General features: G+C 43.9%; 1 pseudogene; it reads left to right on the top strand.

Annotated features, from left to right (window-relative positions):
• The first annotated feature begins 410 nt into the window (after window positions 1–410).
• The window catches only part of LOC119545116, an 80,316-nt pseudogene continuing 61,290 nt past the window's right edge, over window positions 411–19,436 (top strand).

Here is a 19,436-nt window from a genome sequence, read left to right on the forward strand (position 1 = left end):
CACTACCACATCCCCTTGGTGACGCTGGGCTTCAAAGTCATAGAGTCTACTACTGAGCCCTGCATAAGGTCCTGGGGCTTGGGATGAAATAAGTATTTGAGTGTGTGTGTGTGTGTGTGTGTGTGTGTGTGTGTGTGTGGTGTCTCAGCACCTCTCCCCCTTTCTTCTAGCAACACCACCCCAATTTTCTTAGGGGAGCCACCCATCACACTTCCACGCCATCCCTATAGAGCTCCAGTCAAGGTTGTCTGGCCCCACCTGGCTGAGAAGGTACACCTGTGCTCTCCCCACCTTGGCCACAGAGATTGGTTCGGGGCGACATGGGACATGAGCGCAGTTTCTGCCACTTATTACTAAAAGAGTCCTAGCTAATCTGAAACTTTGGATTGGGGTGTTGTAAGGACCAGACTATGACGGTGGAAACTGCTGCTCACGAGAGGGAGATGGAGCGATGGGAGGCAGTGGGGATACAAATGTCCCCTTCCCTGGATAAGAGGAGCCTTTCAAGTTATAACAGAGCTGCAACACTGGTCAGTAACTGAAGTGTCACCTGTCATATCTTAGAAAAGAGAATAGTGAGCCGAGCTAGTCAGGGAGCAGTGATTTGGCAGAAGAACATCAGCAAGTTAGGGTGTCTTGGCACTTCCCGAGGCCTTCGGGGTCCCCCCAGCAACCTGGGCTGCTTAGGGCTGTTTATCATGAGAGACCCTTTCTGCTTGAGGCCAGCAATCTGAGAGGGTTAGTGTCAGCCAATCATGTCCCTCAAAGGGTTGCCAATCTCTCTGCCCCAGGAAAGGGGAGATTGATGGGAAATGAGATGGGGACCCGACCTGGGAGGGCTGGTGCAGGGCGGGAAACCAGATCCTGCTGCCTCCTGACTCCCAAGTGCTCCCTCTTCATGTCTGTCCCACCTTGGGGTTCCCAGCACCATTGAACATTCTCCTAGGTTTATAATTGTCTGCTCTTAGGAAACCTGCCTCCCCCGCAGTGGGTGCCAGAAACTCCCTTCCCAGCCTCCCTTGCAGCAAAGGTACAGGGACGTGCTCTCAGCTCGCCTGGTGAGAATACTAATGGTGGGCCTTGTTTTCTAAGACAGCTGAGCCACGGAAAGGAGCTTCTGCATCTGTCAGTCTAGCAGGGACAGCGTGGTGGGCAGAGATGGGAGGAGAGCACCCTACTTGGAGCCACGTGTGTCACCTGTGCTGCCTCATCTCAGCCTCAGGTCCTTTCTGAGATAAGCGCCTCCTAGTCTCTCTTTATCAATTCCCTTTCCTGTGTAGACCAGCTAGAGTGAGGTGGGCTATCTGCAAAGCTAGGGGGCCCTGTTGTCCCATTGTGAGGCTGCAGCCCCTGGATGAGGCCTGGGGGCCAAGGAAGATTAGGCCTTGGTCACTCGCCCTGGGGCTGGGGGATGGACAGAGGGCTAAATCTGTTGCCAAAAGACAGAAGCTGCAAGGACAATGACTCAGAAGGGTTTCTCCCCAAATCCATGAACTGGGCCAGTCCAAGAGCTGGGACAAGGATGGAGAGAGTAATTCAGTAGAACACAGGGATCCATGGAATCAAAAGCGTGACATCTTATGGTAACACAAGCTAACGTACTCTGAGCGCTAACTATGTACCAGGCACGTGTCATTAAGTCAGTGAAACATCACAGCACCTTCAATGGCCTGAAGGCTCCAAGGCTTCTCTGGCAAGCTATCCTCATGGTCCCAGTGAACATGCTCCTTAGGTCACAAAAGACACACAACATTTACAAAATAACAGGAGATTCGGCAAGGGAACCAGGCATTAACTGAGGGTGGCCCCAGTCCAGAGTTACGGAGTCTGGGTCTCTGGCGGAGGGTCCCTGGGAATCTGCATTTTAGCAACTCCCCCAGAGAATCCTTTGCACATTTTCGTTTGAGAACCATTGCTTTATGTCAAGAGCTTAATGACCTCGTAACTTGTGATTTTATTTTTATATTCGTACATTATCTCCATCTGACTTTTAAGGAATGCATTCAGAAATATATTAAGAAACAGCAGCAGGCTCCAGGGATCTGTCTGCCCTGCCTGCCTGCAGTGCCACCATCCCTGCGACGTGGGAGACGTCCCCCTTTGAGTCCCCTGCTTTGAGCCCCCTTGCAGCAGCCTCTGCTTTCCCCTGCCTCCTCTGACGACGGCTGTTGCCTGAGTATTTGTCTCACCCAGGCTGCTGGATTATGGGAAAACCTTGATGAAATCAGTTTACCCTTGAACATGTTGCAAGTTGTCTTGAGTCAATTACGATGAATCCAGGGTGAGTTGTGAGAGCCACTCTCTTTGGACCTAGTACAAAGAACGCCTCGTAGAAAACTGTCAACAGTTTATCGCACCGTTTGTTTTGTTTCCCAAGTAAAAGGAACAGAACATACAGGATGGACAGAACCTGTAGGTGCAGCTATGTCATTTCAGACAAAAACAAGCCGTTCCTGAAGCATTCAAATGCTAGATTATGGTAACGTCCAGAGACTATTTTGCTCTATTTCTGTTTGCAAAAGTCCCCATTTTCTAGACTGAAAACATGTTTTTAAGCTGGCCTTCCCTGGCTAAGAGAATAGCTGATAGGGGAGCTATTAAATACTTTCAGTATGTATTTTATTCCCATTTTACAGATGATAAGATGAAGGCACCAAGCATGTTTATTGCTGTACGTCAATTCCTCCTCTCTTTAAGAAATGCCTCATCATTTTCTTCCTTTTTATATTTTTGTTGTTGTTAGAGCAGTTGTAAGTTTAGAAAACATTCATGCAGAAAGTACAGCATTCCCATTTTACACCCCCATCACACACACGGTTTTCCGTATTACTAGCACTTTGCATTAGTGTGGCACCTTTGTTACATCTGATGAGCCAGAGATTATAAATATATTATTAGCTATAATCCATAGTTTACATTAGGGCTCATTCCTTGTGTTGTATAGTTCTATGGTTTTCAAAAAACAATTTTATTCCCCTTTGAAAGTTTCCCCCTTTTAACCACTTCCAAGTATATGATTCAGTGATGTTGACTGTTTTCACAGTGTCACACCAACATTATGCCTTGTCATCTTTTGGCAAGATGTCCCTGCCTTGTGCCTGCGTGACTTCCTCTCCATTGAGCTTTGTCCCAGTTTTTCTTTCTGTGTTTCACTTCCAGTTTTCTCTCCCAGCTCCCTCTGGCTGCTGCCACTGAGTAGCATCTTTGGCTGAAGTTCCCGTGTCCTCCTTGGCAGGGTGAAGGACAGGCAGGTTTGGGGCCCCGGTTACAGGACAGCCCCAGCCTTCCCCTGCTGGCTCAGCTCCTTCCATCTGTGTTCCTAATATTTACGTAACGCATCAGAGCTCACAAAGGACTTTTTCCTGCCCTTCCTCACTCTACCTTCAGCACAAGAAGGATTTTTGTGTTCTCACTATTTTAAACAGAACCCAACGTGCCTAGAGTGACACAGCTGCCTAAGAGCAGAGTTCAACCTCTCCCCTATATCTTGTTGGCTCAGAATCCTGTTTTCATCTTGCTGTTAGTCTCCTTCCCCTCTACCACCTCTGATTTAATCTTTATTCCAGTCCTCTCTTCCTCTTTCCTGCATACATTGATATACCTGAGAAATGGGGGTCTGGGCACATGTTGAAGCAGTGACATCCAGAAGCACTTTGGATGCAACCTCTGCACCTGCAAAAGAAAGCTGAGTGGGGTGCACAATCTCTCCACTTTCTTCCCTCGGAAAAAGCTGGAGTGGGTTTATTGTTGGATATCCCTGCAGATGTGATATCCTCTCCAGACTCTTTCAGTGTTTTCAGTCTTTGTTCTCAGCTTGGATCTGACTGGGCGCTGGAGGATGAAGATGCTGGAGTGACTGATATGGGCATCACGCAGGCAGTGGGGATGGAGGGACAGCTGCTGGGTGGACAAAGCAGGGAGCATGTGATGCTCCGAGGGTCCTGGGGGTGCCCGAGGCTGGGACTCGGGGTATCTGTGAGAAGAGGCTCCAGAGTGAGGCTTGGGTCTTTGGAATATGGGTGGGCAAGAGGCAAGGAGAGGTGTTCGGGCCAGCCTGACCCATGCAAGGGGACGAGTCTCTAAAACTTGCTGGGCATTTCTGTAATGATGAGCGGACGGGGAAGGTTCTGGGGCCGACCAGGCCAGGATAGGGAGGGAACCACCTCCAAAAGCCCTGCAGGAAAAGGCCCTATGTGTTCCTTTGAATGCTGGCGTAAAAGATCACAGTTCCTATTTGTATCCTTAGAGAAGATACAGTGCTTTCTCTGACTTTGCACTTGATCCAAAAGAGATCAGATTATTAGGCAGGCATTTCCCCTTGCTTCCCACCACGTGGTTTCCTGGTTTTAACCTGCTACCAGGTAGAATGCCCTCCTAGGCTGGTCAAGTTCCCAGGAGGGTGGTCGTGCAAAGGCTTGTGTGCCCTGGTGTGAAACGGAGGGGACAGGGATTGCCAGAGAAGACTTGGAGCCTGCTTGAGGGAGCCTGGGTGTTTGTGCAGGGCTGTGCTTCAGAGGGCACTTGCCTTCTCTCCCTACTCCCACCCCTTGCAGCCCCCACACAAGCCAGCACCCCATGATGGGCTGGCAAGGTGCCTGCCCACTCTCTGGAGTGGCAGGTGAGACAAGCTGACTCCTCTTAGACCCAGGCAGTATGTTTTCTAGTTCTTAGCTTTGGAGATTGGGAGGAAGGACCAGTGAGTACTGATAAATGTTTAGCAACCAACACTGTGTGTTTGGGGATGGGGGTAGGGGGAAAGCTGTATCCTGGTTTGTAGCATTTATCAATTTCTGTCCTGCCAGGATGGATTTGGAGCTTCCAGTATCATGTCACCAACTGGGGAGATGGGAAGAGATGGGCAGTAGCTACTGGCGTAAAGTATTTCCACCGCACAGAAACGACATCACCACCCAACCCCGAGAGCAGAGATAATAACACAATGTGGTAAAATAATTAGCCAGCCATGAGTTTGGGACGTTTATTGCCTTGGTTTTTAAAATAATTTCTTGAGCGGTAAGTTTATACATTTTAATTTTTAATAACAGCTGCTTCTAACACCGGCTGCAAAATTCACAGATGCTTTGATGAGTGGTTCTCTAGAACCGGTACAAGTCAACCCAGCACACCCCTGGGGTTCTCTCCAACTGGGCAGCCTCTGCGGCCGATTTGCTGAAGAAAATTGAAATCTGGTAGGAGATGGAGAGTATTTCGTTGGCGGTCCCCTGGATGAAATTGCTGTGGGGATCCCAGCAGATCTGGGGGGTGGGTTCTCAGGGAGCTGTTCTCAGGTGTGGACATTTAATGTTCTGTGTGCAAATTTTTTTTTAATTAGAGAAGTTGTAGGTTTATTGAAGAATCGTGCAGAAAATACAGTTCCCATATTCCCTCCTTCACATGCACAGTTTTCCCTATTATTAACACTTTGCTTTAGTGTGGCGCCTTTGTTACAATTGATGAACCCACATTATTATAATGATACTAGTAACTATAGCCCATGGCTTACATTAGGTTTCACTGTTTGTGTTGTACAGTCCCACAGTTTTTTTGAGAAGTTTTATTCTAGTAACATATATACCACCTAAAATTTCCCCTTTTAACCACATTCAAATAGATAATTCAGTGGTGTTAATTAGATTCATGATGCTGTGCTACCCTCACCACCATCTGTTACCGAAACTTTCTATTACCCCAAACAAACCATGTGCAGGTTATTTCTTAATTAGAGCAGTCATAGGTTTACAGAAAAATCATGCAGATAACACAGAGTCCCCAAATACCCCCCTATTATTAACAACTTGCATTATAAGGTGGTACATTTGTTACAATTCATGAAAGAACATTTTTGTAATTGTACCATTAGCTAGAGTCCATCTTCACAATAGTGTTCACTGTGTTGCATAGTCCTTTGCTTTTTGTTTTTTGTTTTTGTTTTGTTATTCTAGTAACATATATACAGCCTAAAAGTTTCCCTTTTAGCCACATTCAAATCGCCATGTGCAGGTTTAATGTTTTCAGTTATGGTGCTGTTTTACACCTGCCCATTGTTTATCCCATTATTGCCATTAAAAGATGCAGTGCACTGACATAATGGGGAAGGGAGTGAGGATTTATTTCACTATAAAAATTTTAAGGCATATGCATACATATACACACTCATATATAAATGTGCACATCTGTATCTATATCTGATTTGGAAGCTCACTGACTTATAAGGCATAACCAACAAAAAGAATCAAAACTAAACTCCATAAAGAAATAATCCCATAAAGAAAATTAATACTATAAAGTACTACTATAAAAGTAATGCTGTACTATAAACATAAATATAATATAAACTATAAATATAATATAAAAGTAATACTATAAAAATAATACTATCAAGGAAAGTAGAAATACTATAAAGGAAATAATGCTATAAAGAAAAGCAAAGAAATAATTCCCATAAAACTCAGCTTGGTGGTTATTCTTAGGTGGGAGGGAAGGGTGTGATGTGGGATTGGGACTGTGGGGTGTCTGGGAAGATTTTATCAAGGATGGTGCTTACAGGGCATTTATAATATGATATGACATAATATAAATCTTCATTTGCTTTCTGTACTCATGGTGTATTTAACAATCATAATATATAACAAAATGCACAAACACAGACGCGTGATAAACACACACTATCTATTTTTAATGAGTTGGCAAAAGGTTTTGCTGGTGGCTCCTGCCTGGATAACTCGTCTGTCCAGTGGCTGCGCCGGCGTTGCCCAGCGTTGCCCGGCTGTGCCGACGGTGATCGCGGAGGTGGGGTGCCGACATGTCAGGCTGGGTGCTGCTGGGCTACAGCTGAGTGTTTTGCACTTCCCTTCTAGCAGTTTCACCAGTCCACAGCTCTGAGGGGATTTCCAACCCAGCAAACTTTAGGGGCATCTGTTGACTTCCCTGCCTGAAAGTGGTTCTAAATTCCTAGAATGTGCAAAGAACCAGGCTGAGGAGCAGTCTCAGCCAACTTTGAGATTTGGGGTGAGAAGCTTCAGGGAAAAGCTAACTTTGCTGGTTCACAAACCACGTCATAGGGTAGCTCTGGTTTTCTCCTTTCGTCCTAAGAGGAGGCACCGTGGAGATCCCTGCTGCTTTCTCTCCAGGAGGTGTATATGAGAGGTGGGGGGAGCCAGGGGCTGGTGGACCCAGGGGCGGGCTCTGTCTAGCAGCTACTTTCCAGTAAAGGTCTCCCGGGGTGAGGACAAGAAGGGGGGTTCTTTCCTGTACATGAGAATCATTCTCAGAAGCTGACTTTCACTTCTGAGCCCTTGCTGGGGGACAGCTGTGTCGGGAGGCTGAGCAAACACCCCGCCTCCTTTCTGCCTTTCTGCCCAGAAAGTGAAAATTATTGAAAAGGGGCTGGTAGGGAGTGTGGAAAATCAAATAAGGTTTTCAAGGAATCACTTAGCTCCCTAACAGAAAAATGTTACGAACTCTGGCTCTGACAACATGTTCTCTGTATGTCAGGGTCTATAGGATAATTTTATAAAACGGATTAACTGATGGGAAAGTTGGCTTTGTGGCTTCACCAGTGGGGGATTCTGAGTCTATTTTAAACCATGTGTAAACTCGGAGAAGGCAAAGGTTTTCTCTCCCTGACTGTTCCTGTAAAAGGAGTTGTAGTATTTATTGCTAACTTCTCAGGGTTCCTGGGAAGGTTAATATAGTGTTGTTTTGATTTTGGGGGGAGGTAAAGTGAATTACATCCCTGTTGTTTTCATACGGCCATGATATTTATGAGTTTGTTTCTTTGAATTATTGTTTTTTTTGGCTGGTTTATCTCCTCTGCAATTCTGAAGGTGAATAATTTTCTGCTATTTCATCATTGCTTGGGCCAGATTTTGTTTGGTTTGTTTGACCTGCTTTTCATGAAGTATCTACTCTGAGCCCGTCCTGACCTGGGGTTGTATCTACATCATCTTCTTTAATCATTTTATATTAGAGTTTTTGTAAAAATTATGCCGGAATAGATGATGGTTCTTAGTTATCTTTTGCAGAAAAAAAAAAAATTGCCTTCTTGCCTGATTAGTGATATAAACATAGGCTACCTCTAAGCATTTTTGATGGTGTCAGTTCTGACTTTGGACTTGCATTTTGCATGAAAGAAAAGTGCAGACAGCAAATTGCTACATGCGGATTCAAATAATCACCTTGGCTTACCGACTGCGTTCTCTTCCAGCTCTTTGTTCCCATAAATACCATTCACTGTCTTTAAACCCTACTGGGTTGAAATTCACTTTCCCACATACACCTTTAGTCAATATTTAAAGGTCTGTTTATTTAAATATCAGGAACGATTAGGCCTCTTTGCAACAGGAAACCTGACCCCCAGAATGCATGGTGATAAACAGTCACTTGCCAAAATAACAAACCAGCTTCCTGGAACATGCTTGCTCAAAACAGGGGAGAGCAGCCAGAGAGACGTCAGCTCGCCTTCTGTCTCCTGCGCAGAAGACTGACCTTCAAAGATCAAACAATGTACTAAATAAACCTTTCATCTCATGATACTCTTGCTTGTAATGTCTCCTTGTTATCATCACAGGCCATGGGCCAGCGATCCAGTTATATCAGAAGGATTAAGCGAGATATACATGGAAGAGGGAACAACTTAAAGAAAAAGACCGGGACTTTTAACATTAAGGCTAATAAAACACTAATAATAACTATAATAAGGGTAGGATGATAGAAGAGACGTTCTATGACCCTGTGAGTGTAAAATCAGCCCAGTGCATTTCATCCACCAAAATGCATGTCCAGGGTCCTGCCACTTGTTTTATGTACCACATCAGCTGACGACGGCAGCTCAGCTGAGGAAGGGGGCTCCCTGTTTGGAGGACCCCACCCAGCTGGGCAAAGACTTGACTTTCTGCGTGCTGGGGTGTCTCCCAGTGGGGTTAATTAGCCATGAGCCTGGGGTGGAGGCTGCTGTTGAACTCATTTCCAGCAAGGTCTTACCATTCCCAAATTTTCTGCGGTCTGCATTCAAGTTGCAGAGCAAACCCGATAACACGTGATCTAGATACTTTGCAGAGATTCTTGGTCACTGTTGGCAGCGTTGCTGTGAATTTGTTGGTGATAATGGGCAGCTCGAGTCCCAGTGACAGCAACACACATCCTTTGGGAAGTGGCTCAAAAATTCTTTCATGGAAGACATTGTATAATAAAAATCTTTTCATTAGAAAAGTCATCTAACCAGAATTCTAATAATGGTGAAAAGGATAAAAATAATTACCCTGACTCCCAAGACAAGCTGAGAGCATCTGGATATTATAGTTGGGTTGGGCGAGATCCCAGCCCCTTGCCCTCTTCAGCAGACCCTCTCTGCCACTCTCCTTATTTGCATGCTCCTTGTTGGGGGGCAGCTGAGAATAGGAAGTGCCAAAATGCTGAGCTCTTTCACTTCATGGTGCATTTCTTTAATGGCAGTCAATTGATGCTCCCAAGGAAAGCAGGAAGGGGCTTTTGCAGCATCGGATGGGAATTGTGGTTGGGAGGTTGTGAATCGCTAACTGTTCTGCATGTACAATGAATATCATTACTGTGTAAACCGGGGTAGAAGAATGTCTGAAAGTCTAGCAGATCCAGGCAAATTAATGTTTTACTCTTAGTGCTTGCCTTGATGCTGTTAAATGGTGCCTGGGTGCTTTCTGCTGGCTGGGCAGGAGCTGCAACAAAATTCATTGATCACCCTCTCATCACATGTGGGACTGACAAGAACTCATGTGTTTGTTGATACAAGCTGGCTACATAATAGCACCTCACAGCTGCAGACCCATTGCAACTGCTTGCTTGCAACAGGTGCTGGGTTTTAAGACCCATGCCCCAGAAACTGGATTTACAAGGGGTTCAGCTGCTTAATTTTTGGCAGGCTGCTTTTCATGGGTGGAGCGGTACACCCCTCTGGAGAGACAGGCATTTGAAACCCTAGCCTTACCCAAAGTACACTGTAATAAGTTTCCTTTTGCTGTAAACCTCAAATGCCAGAGAGTGGGATAAGAAAAGGATTTGGACCACTTGCCCTAGCTTTGAGCCCAAAATGCCAAATCGACCAGGCAGGCACATGAGCTGCTGGCATTTCAGGAATTTACGAGAATCAAAGTGTTCAGTCACTTCATGAGTAAATGTGTGTTTACCCCAGTTGGCAGTCTTTGGGTAACAAAATGCAAAAGAGCAAACAGATCCTTGCTTTTTGTGCTCAGCTTTGCATAGCAGGGTGCATTCGCTTAGAAATGCCAACAGTGAACATTGTCATACAAATGTACTTCCCAAGAAAAACACTGAGGGCAATTTCTACTCTCAGGCGAAAACGGGCGAACAAAAGCCTCAACATTCAGTGCTATTCGTATGATACTTAAGTCAATGTTTTGATGGCAAAAAGGAAGTATTTTGTAATATTTCAACTTACCCAAAACCCAGATTCTCCAAGAAGCTCTTCATGGTGCTTGGGACCCTGGCAAACTGCACCTGCTTTGGGGGCTTCTTAAATAGGGGATAGTCATGCTGCTTGGATGATGCTGAAATATGTTTTTCTTTTTCAAATGTAAAAATAGCACAAATTCATAGGCAACCAGAGAAGCAAACTCTGGAAGATGAAACTGAATGAGTCTGCGTTTTAATCCCTGCTGAAGACAAGAACCCACAGCCCAGAAGTTGGAGAAGCCAGAAGCCAGTGGAAGCCGGAGGAGCAGATGAAAGGAGTAGACACCCTCACATGATGGGAGGCAGAGATACAAACCTAGGAACCCCAAGAGTTGCTGGTGGCCCCCACTGGATCACTACAGAATCAGGGAGAAAGCAAGCCTGGCTGATGTCTTGATTCTGGACTTCTTGCTTCAAAGCTGGGAGCCAATAAATTCCTGTTGTACAGCCAAAACCAGTTGGTGATGTTTGTTATAGCAGCCCTCGCAAACTAAGAAGGGGGATTACTTCTCTCAGTGACTTAGGGATATGTGCTCACTCCCCTCTTCTGTAAAATGGGGATAACCATAGCCCCAGCCTCTTAAGGACTAAGTCTATTACTACAGAGCAGTGGCTGGAAACAGAAAGCCCAGTGTTTGGATCCCTCTCTGTGGGTGACAGGCCTGTTCAGGTGCCACAGTTACCCTGTGGACCTGTGCTGACGAGCCTGCATGCCAAAGATGGGCAATGGAGACTTGCGAACTCAAGAGTACACTGCAGGAAACCAGAGCCAGGTAAGGGACGGGAGACTCTTGAGGTTTTAATATGTGTTCAGATATTTTGAAGTTTTCTTCACGTAAGAATTTTTTTTTTGTTAGAGTACTTCCTGGGTAGTTTATATCATTAGTGAATGTTTTCCCCAATATGCAATTGGATTCATTATGGCCGAAAGCTCTTTTTATTATACTTCTCTTCTCTTTACTAAATAAAATTCTCTATCTCCGACTAATTCCAATAGAGTTTTATTTAATCTCCTGGGTTTTGTAGGCACACAATCACATTGATTGAAAAGACAATTGTAATCCATCCTCCTTTATAATAGTTGTATTGCTGATTTATGTTTTAGCTGCAAAGGTGTTAGCCAGGGTATCTAGTCACACTAGATATAACAGTCATAGATATGAAAGTCACACTGAGCATCATTGCTTTGCTCCTGACTTTCTTTGGAATCCAAAAATGCCCACCCAAAGCCTCTTGTCTACCTGCACTTCCTCTGGGTAGTGGGGCTCATCCAGCCTCATGGCTAGACAGAACATCTGGTCTACCATTCCCAAATGTTTCTCTCCAGCCCAGCCCTCACTCCACAACTACAGAACCTTATACCTAGCTCCCTTCTGGACATCTCCATCTTGTTTTCTACCAGGCATCAGAAACTTAACACGGTTAAGACCAAACTCCAGGCCTTCTTGCCACCCAGCAGGATCCTGTAGCACCATCCCCTTCTGCACTGATGGCAGTTCCATCCATCCAGTAGCTTTTTCTCTCACTCCCATCTAATAATTGGCAGATCCTTTCAGCTCTACCTACAAAATATAACAAGAACTCCCCAGTGCTTCACCACCCCCACTGCCACTGCCATCCCTTACTCTGGATTTCTGGAATTTTTTACCTGGATTTCACTCCTTTGCCCAAATGCCGCAATGCCTCCCTATTTCCTTGAATAAAAATCAATATCCTACACTGTGAACAAAATCTGTATGACTCCGACCTTTCTGAACACAAAATTGATTACTCTTTCCCACCTCACTCTATTCTTTACCCTGCTGACCTCTTTGTTGGCCGTGCCTGTTTCCTCTGCCTGGGAAACTCTTTTCCCAGATTATCTGCATTGCTCTCTTTTTCACCACCTTCATATCTTTGCTCATTTGCTGCCTTCTCAATGAGGTCAACTCTGACCACTTTATTTAAAATCACACCCACCCACCTCCAATTCCTATTGCTTTGACTGCGCTTTCTTGTAAAACCTTTTTCCATATCACTATCACCTTTGAATATACATGGTAGATTAAAGATGACAACAAGCCTTTGCTGCATCTCCCAATGAGAGGTAGTCTATTTTCTCTGCCACCTTGAATCTGGGCTAGGCCTGTGACTTCTTTAACCAAAAAAATACGGCAGAAGTGTGCCATTCCAGGCTTAAGCCTTTGAAAGGAATGGAAGCTTCTGCTGTCTTGGAGAGAAAACTCTCTCTGGGAACACTTGCTCTTGGCATGCTCCCTTTTGGAACCCAGCCGCCATTCCACAGGAAGCTCAAGACATGTGGAAAAATCCTGTGTGTGTATTTCATTGACAGCCCCAGCTGAGTTTCCAACTAACAGCCAGCATCAAATGTCAGTCATGTGAATGAGCTACTGTGGACCAGATAACTTCAGCCCCAGGCGATGGCATGTGCAGCCCAAATGACCCACAGAGGTAATAAATCTGTTCTTTTAAACTACCAACTTTGGGGATGTTTGTTACGTAGCAATAGATAACTGATACAAAAACCATGTTGTTTATTTATTATGTTTATTGCTTATTTTCTGTTCCCCTTGGCCCCTCCCTGCCTAGAATATAACTTCTGCAAGGGCAGTTACCTTTTTTATGTTCACTCACATATGCCAAGCACCTGGAATGGTATCTGGGCTCAAAGCATGTTTATTGAATGAATGTATAAGCTATTAGTTTAAGCTAATTATTTTTTATTTTAAGGGGGGATCCTTATAGTCATAATTTACTGATTTTTATTGAGCAATCAGGATTGAGTATTGAATTTTTTCAGCATTTATCATATCAATGTGCCATTTTACCTATTATTGTGAGAGATTATATTAATACATTTCTGAATCCTGTATGTGTGAAATCCCAAGGGTTACTCTTATAATGAATAAATTAATCTGACTTTTTAGAAGGGATTCTTTCATTCACATTCTTTATTAAAAGGGATCTATATTTACCATATGTGCTGGTTTGTATAGTTATATACCCCAGAAAAAGCCATATTCTTTAATGCATTCTTGTGGGGGCAGATGTATTAGTGTGGATTGGGTTGGAACCTATTGGTTCAGTGTCCATGGAGATGTGACCCATCCAACTGTAGGTGATAACTCTGGATAGTTTCCATGGAGGTATGGCCCCGCCCATTCAGCGTGGGCCTTGATTAGTTTACTGGAGCACTATATAAGCTCAGACAGAAGGAGCTCATAGCAAGCTGGAGCTGAGACAGACATTTAGAAAATGGCCATTGGAAGCTGGCGCTGACATTTTGGAGAATGCCATTTTGAAACGCAGCCTGGGATCAAGCAGATGCCAGCCACATGCCTTCCCAGCTAACAGAGGTTTTCCGGATGCCATTGGCCATCCTCCAGTGAAGGTACCCTTTGTTGATGGACACTTTATGGCCTTAAGACTGTAACTGTGTAACCAAATAAAACCCCTTTATAAAAGCCAGTCCATCTCTGGTGTTTTGCATTCTGGCAGCATTAGCAAACTAGAACATCACAGTATTGTTAGGTTTTTATATTTTGGTATCTGGGTTTTACGTGCTTCATAAAATGAGGTGAGTTGATTTGCTTTATTTTTATATTGTGGAAAAATGTATACACATAGCATTGCAATGATAATAAAAATGCTAAGAGTAAGGAAAAGAATAGCAAACTTAAGTAATTTGCTCAAAGTCACTCTGCCAGTAAGTGGCAGAGCTGGGATTTGGGTATTTCCTTGAATAAACTGTTCTGAGAACGAGCTGTTCCTTGAAGGTGATTTTTAGGAAATGCCAAAAATATGCCAGCTGCTATAAAATTATAGAATAAAGTCCATTTCATTCAAAGAATTGTGCAGGCACAACAGAAACTGTAATATAGGAGGAAGATTTATCTTGACAACCGCTCACACAGTCTTTTTGATTTCAGCTTAAGGAAGAGTGGAGCTTGGCCTGAGACCCTGGCATGTTTTTACATCAGGAAACTCTCTCCTATACTGTGGGTGAGCTGGGCATGTGGGTAGTTAAACCTGCCACTTTGGAGACAGATTGCCGGGAAATTAATCTTGCAGTTGACCATTTGCATAACCTAGGGGAAATTAATCTCCAAGGCTTTGCTTCCTCAACTATAAAGTGGCAGTGGTGACAATATCTGCCTCCCAGGTGTTAAGTGAGAGTCCAGATGCTAATTGTTAGTAAGTCTTCAATAGCTATTAATAATATCAGATCTTCTATCATCTCATTGTGGTTCCATTTCTCCATGGCTTTCTGGAAAGGTTAGCAGTGGCATTAACCAGTTTTGGGTTCTGGCATCTTTTGGTAATCTGATGAGCATTTAAATTCTCTATCTAGAAAATAAAAGTGCATATACACATGAACTTCTTATATCATTTCAGAAGAATTCAAAGTCTATGTTAAGAAACCATATTTAAGTAAATTCACGGCTCCCTCCTCAATGTATCCAGTCATGTGGTTATCAGATTTTAGATTTAGACTGACTGGTATGGGGGTGGGGTAGGGGCTGGGGTTCCATCTCCCCAGGAACCTGAATTTGTAACAAGGATCCCACATGCTTCAAATGCTGTTATTGGAGTTCATGGATTTTAGGTTTTTCAAATCTTAACTTCATTCTTTGCCCCATTTTGCTTCAACCTTGCCCTTATTCCCTTCTGCTTTGTTTTTATTATTTATTTTTACTTTATTCTGATGGGAAATGCTGTCGTTATGTTTGCATGCCCACTGGAGTCCTGCATTCCATTGCATCTGTGGGCAGGGCCAAGGGTGGCCTGCAGTTGTTCTCTGTTATGATGCTGCAATGCTTGAAGCTGATCTCTGGTGAACCCTTAAGCTGCTGGCTTCACTTGAACTAACCAGAGAGCAGGTGCCATGGTTTCTTGCTGCTGTTGATTTTTTTGCTCCTGCTCATTAGGGGATTTGTGCTATGACCCTATTCAGATACAAGGGTCTCTTTACCATATCCGCATGAGAGTGTCTGGGTTTATGGTTCTACTGCTTGTCCCTGGACAAAGCACACATGGCTCAGATGAGATGTTTCCTGAGGCAGGTGTTCAGCAGTCAGGCTGGGGGTAGAAAGCTGCATGGGCTACCTCATGTTTCCTGGTTGTAGAGGGCCCCTAGCAGCTAATCACTTACGAAGTCATTTCCTCCAGAGTCTACAAGCATCGCTTTGTTACTCTATGGTTCAAAATATTTAATGGGTCCTGTGCTGGTTTGGATGTATCATGTCCCCCAAAACGTCATGTTCTTTAATGAAATCTTGTGGGGGCAGATGTATTAGTGTTGATTAGGTTGAAACCTTTTGATTGAGTGTAACCATGGAGATGTGACTCAATCAACTGTGGGCAAGACCTTAGATTGGATAATTTCATGGAGGTGTTACCCCACCTATTCAGTGTGGGTCTTAATTAAATCACTGGAGCCCTATGAAAGTGTTCACAGACAGAAGGAGGTGCTACAGCTAAGAAGGACACTTGAAGAATGCACAGGAGCTGCGAATGGAGCTGGAACACAACCTGGGATCAGCAGATGCCAGCCACATGCCTTCCTAGCTAACAGAAGTTTTCCGGATGCCATTGGCCTTACTTCGGTGAAGGTACACTTGTATTAATGCCTTCATTTGGACATTTTCATGGCCTTCAGACTGTAACTTTGTAACCAAATAAACCCCCTTTATAAAAGCCAATCCATTTCTGGTATTTTGCATCTTGGCAGCATTAGCAAACCAGAACAGGTCCTCTCAGCCAAAGAGCCAAGTATTAATTCAGTACACACTTAGTCTAATATTCAAAGCCATATGGGGCTCCAGCCTTATTGTCATTATCATTTACGCATTACCAATGGGTCTGATGCCCCTTCACTTTTGTGGGCATTTCTTATACTACTTCTAGCCACTTTCAATTCTAGGGTGTGAGGAATGGACTTTTTTTTTTTTTTACAGTGGAATTTTTTAAAATGTTATTGGTAACATATATACAATGTAGCATTTCCCAATTTAACCACTTTCAAGTGCACAATTCAATCACAATGTTGTGCTACCATCTCTACCAGCCATGAACAAAACTCTTTTATCGCCCCAAACAGAAACTCTGTACCCATTAAGCAAGAACTCCCCATTCTCCATCCTGACTCCCACCCCTGCCCTGTAATCTTTCCATTTCTAAGAATTTGCATAGTGTAGTTCTTTCAGAGAAGGGAGATCATATAATGTTGGTCCTTTTGTGTCTGATTTACTTCATTCAACATGATGTCTTCAGCATTCATCCATGTTTTATCATGTATCAAAATTTTATTTCTTTTTATGGCTGAATAATATTCTGTTTTGTGCATATGCCATATTTTGTTTATCCATTCTTCCATTGATGGACTCTTGGGTTTCTTTCACCTTTTGGCGATTGTGAATAATGCTGCTCTGAACATGGGTGTGCAGACAGAAGAGTAGATATTTACAAACCTTGACTTGCCTTAGAATAGACTTAGGCAAAGGTAGCTATAAACCCTTCACTTTGGAAAGTGTGGTCCTTCTAGAGCTGTTACTTTCCAGAACACAGTTGCTTCTTGCAAATATTGGGGTTTCCTTCACTTCAAAACTCCTTCACCCCACTAAACTGACCCATGGCTTCTAGGACCACTGCAGATTCTGTTTAAAAAGCTCTGCCCCTCCCTTCTTGCCCCCGACCCCAGACACAACCAGAAGCCTTGAGCCTTTTCTCACAGTACTAACAGATGGAATTGTTTAAACAAATCTTAGTCATTTTTAATGCACATTTTTTTCCTTGCATACCAGTGTTCATCCAGGAATGGATTGGGCACGATTTGTTCTCTAAGCAAATTCATCCCACAGAAATCATCCTTTCCTGTATAAGTGTTGTTGACTTTTGTTGCTTCTTCCAAGGATGGACAGATGGATATCAGATTTGGAAGGTGTTCCTGATGCAGGATCCAGGAAGGGTTTGAAAGGGTGGCATATGGAACAGGAGATGTGTGTGGAGCACAGCCAGGCACACTGGGTGAGAGGGGCGTGGGCTGTGAGTACAATCTTGACAGATAAGCCCTAGCCAAATGCACTGGGAATGCCGTCGTGTTCCCAGAAGATGAAGAGAGTGGAGATTACAGCGTTGGGCTGGGAGAATGAGCAACACTTCCCCCAAATAGCAGTTATGCTGAGATTCACATGGTTCAAGCAGAGAATTAAATCATGCAAGCCGTTTCTTCCAACTAGATGGACATCTGCTATCCCTCCTCCCTGAGCGGGGAGTGGTGTGTGTCATTTGTAAAAACACATTTGAAAATTGCTTACATTTTTCTCAAACATCTTATATCAGAATTTTCAAACATACCAAAAAATTGAAGGAATTTTTCAGAGGACACCCATTTACCCACAACCTAAGGTGTACATTTCACTTTCTATGTATTATTTGCTTTAATCACATATCTGCCCATCTAGCCATCCCTCTATGCATCCATGAATCTGTCTTACTTTGTTGTTGTTGTTGTTCAGAATAAATTGCAGACATCGCTTAGGTTTGTGTTTAGCTGTGGCATTAATTAATTAAAATCAATTGTCTTTCAATTGATTAAAATTAATTAATTTTAAGATTTCAAAGAAAATTCAAGGAAGGCATGAGAATTTGTCATTATCATAGAAGGCACAAAGTTAAAACAAGTTGAAGAGTACTAAGAGAAATATTTTCTGTCCTGAAAACCAAGATGCATCATCCTTCCAGAAGACAGGATGATTACAGAAATAATTCTCAGTGGCTATGATGGAAATAAGGATTATTACATCTATGTCTAAACTCTCTCTAGAGTTAAGGAAAGCCTTGAACTACTCAGGGGAGGATTGAGGGATGGGTTGAACAGGGTGGATGTGTGGGATAAGAGGAAAGTAGCTGCAGGACAATCTGGAAGGTGGCACCAAGGACAAAAATGCAACCTGAAAACCAGGCTGACGGTAGCATTGGGGTTTCACACTGAAGGGAGTAGACAGGGACATGCAAGCCTGGTGTGAGGGGATAGGGTGAAAAGGGAGGGCCCAACACCACGGCAAGAGGGTCAAAGTTAAAGGCAGGATTCAGAAGTGCTCCCCGATGCTCTGGAATAGTCATCTAGGATAACTGGGCTCAAGGACAGCTCAAGGCCAGTGCCCACTCAGATGTGAGGAGCCCAGAGTGTGGATGAATGGATTCTTTAGGTTTTAACGATGGCCATGGATTTAGGATGGTATTTTATCCTCTCGACTGCACGAGGGAGATGAGAATCTTGTTTGTTGGGTCTTGCTGTCCAGAAGTACTCTGTTCATTCCCATTATAACAAAAATGGTTTAGGAAATGGTAATTTGGGAAATGTGAGGCAAACAAAACAGGATTTCTCAGGTATTTAGTGCAAGATATGAAATATGAATATCTGAGCAAGGCTTATGAGAGCTGGGGGGATGGGAGCAGACGCTAACAGATCCTACTACACGTAGACACCACATTTGCAAATTTAAAATATTACCATCTCTTTAGATTAAAATAATCACTTTATGGCCTCTTTGAGAAAGTCTTCCACCTTTTAGATTTCCTTTCTTCTCCCTTCTCCTCTTCATGATAGCAGCTGGGCCTATAAGGAGTTTTTGAGGCCTTCCAAAAGGAGGGGAGATGGGCTATCAGATCTGATATCCTTGAGATCCTCTCTGGTTCCTTGTCTTCTGTGGCTTGTCTTTCTGGATCATGGACTCATGGTTGCTAAGTATGAGTGGCCCTATCTGGCTACTTGGGTGTGGTGTTCACACTTTCCACCAGAGTCCATAGCTCCAGTTCTTTGCATTATTGCCTGATCTCTGGTACTGACTGATCCACACACCCCCTCAGCCCTCTGAGTCACCTCTCCAGAGCAGACAGGAACTTCTGGATCCTTCTTCAACACGTGTAAACCAGGAAGAGGCAGGAGCACAACTTCAGGCTCATTCATCCACCCGTCTTCCTCCATC

This window comes from Choloepus didactylus, chromosome 10, assembly GCF_015220235.1.
Source record: "Choloepus didactylus isolate mChoDid1 chromosome 10, mChoDid1.pri, whole genome shotgun sequence".
NCBI lineage: Eukaryota > Metazoa > Chordata > Mammalia > Pilosa > Megalonychidae > Choloepus > Choloepus didactylus.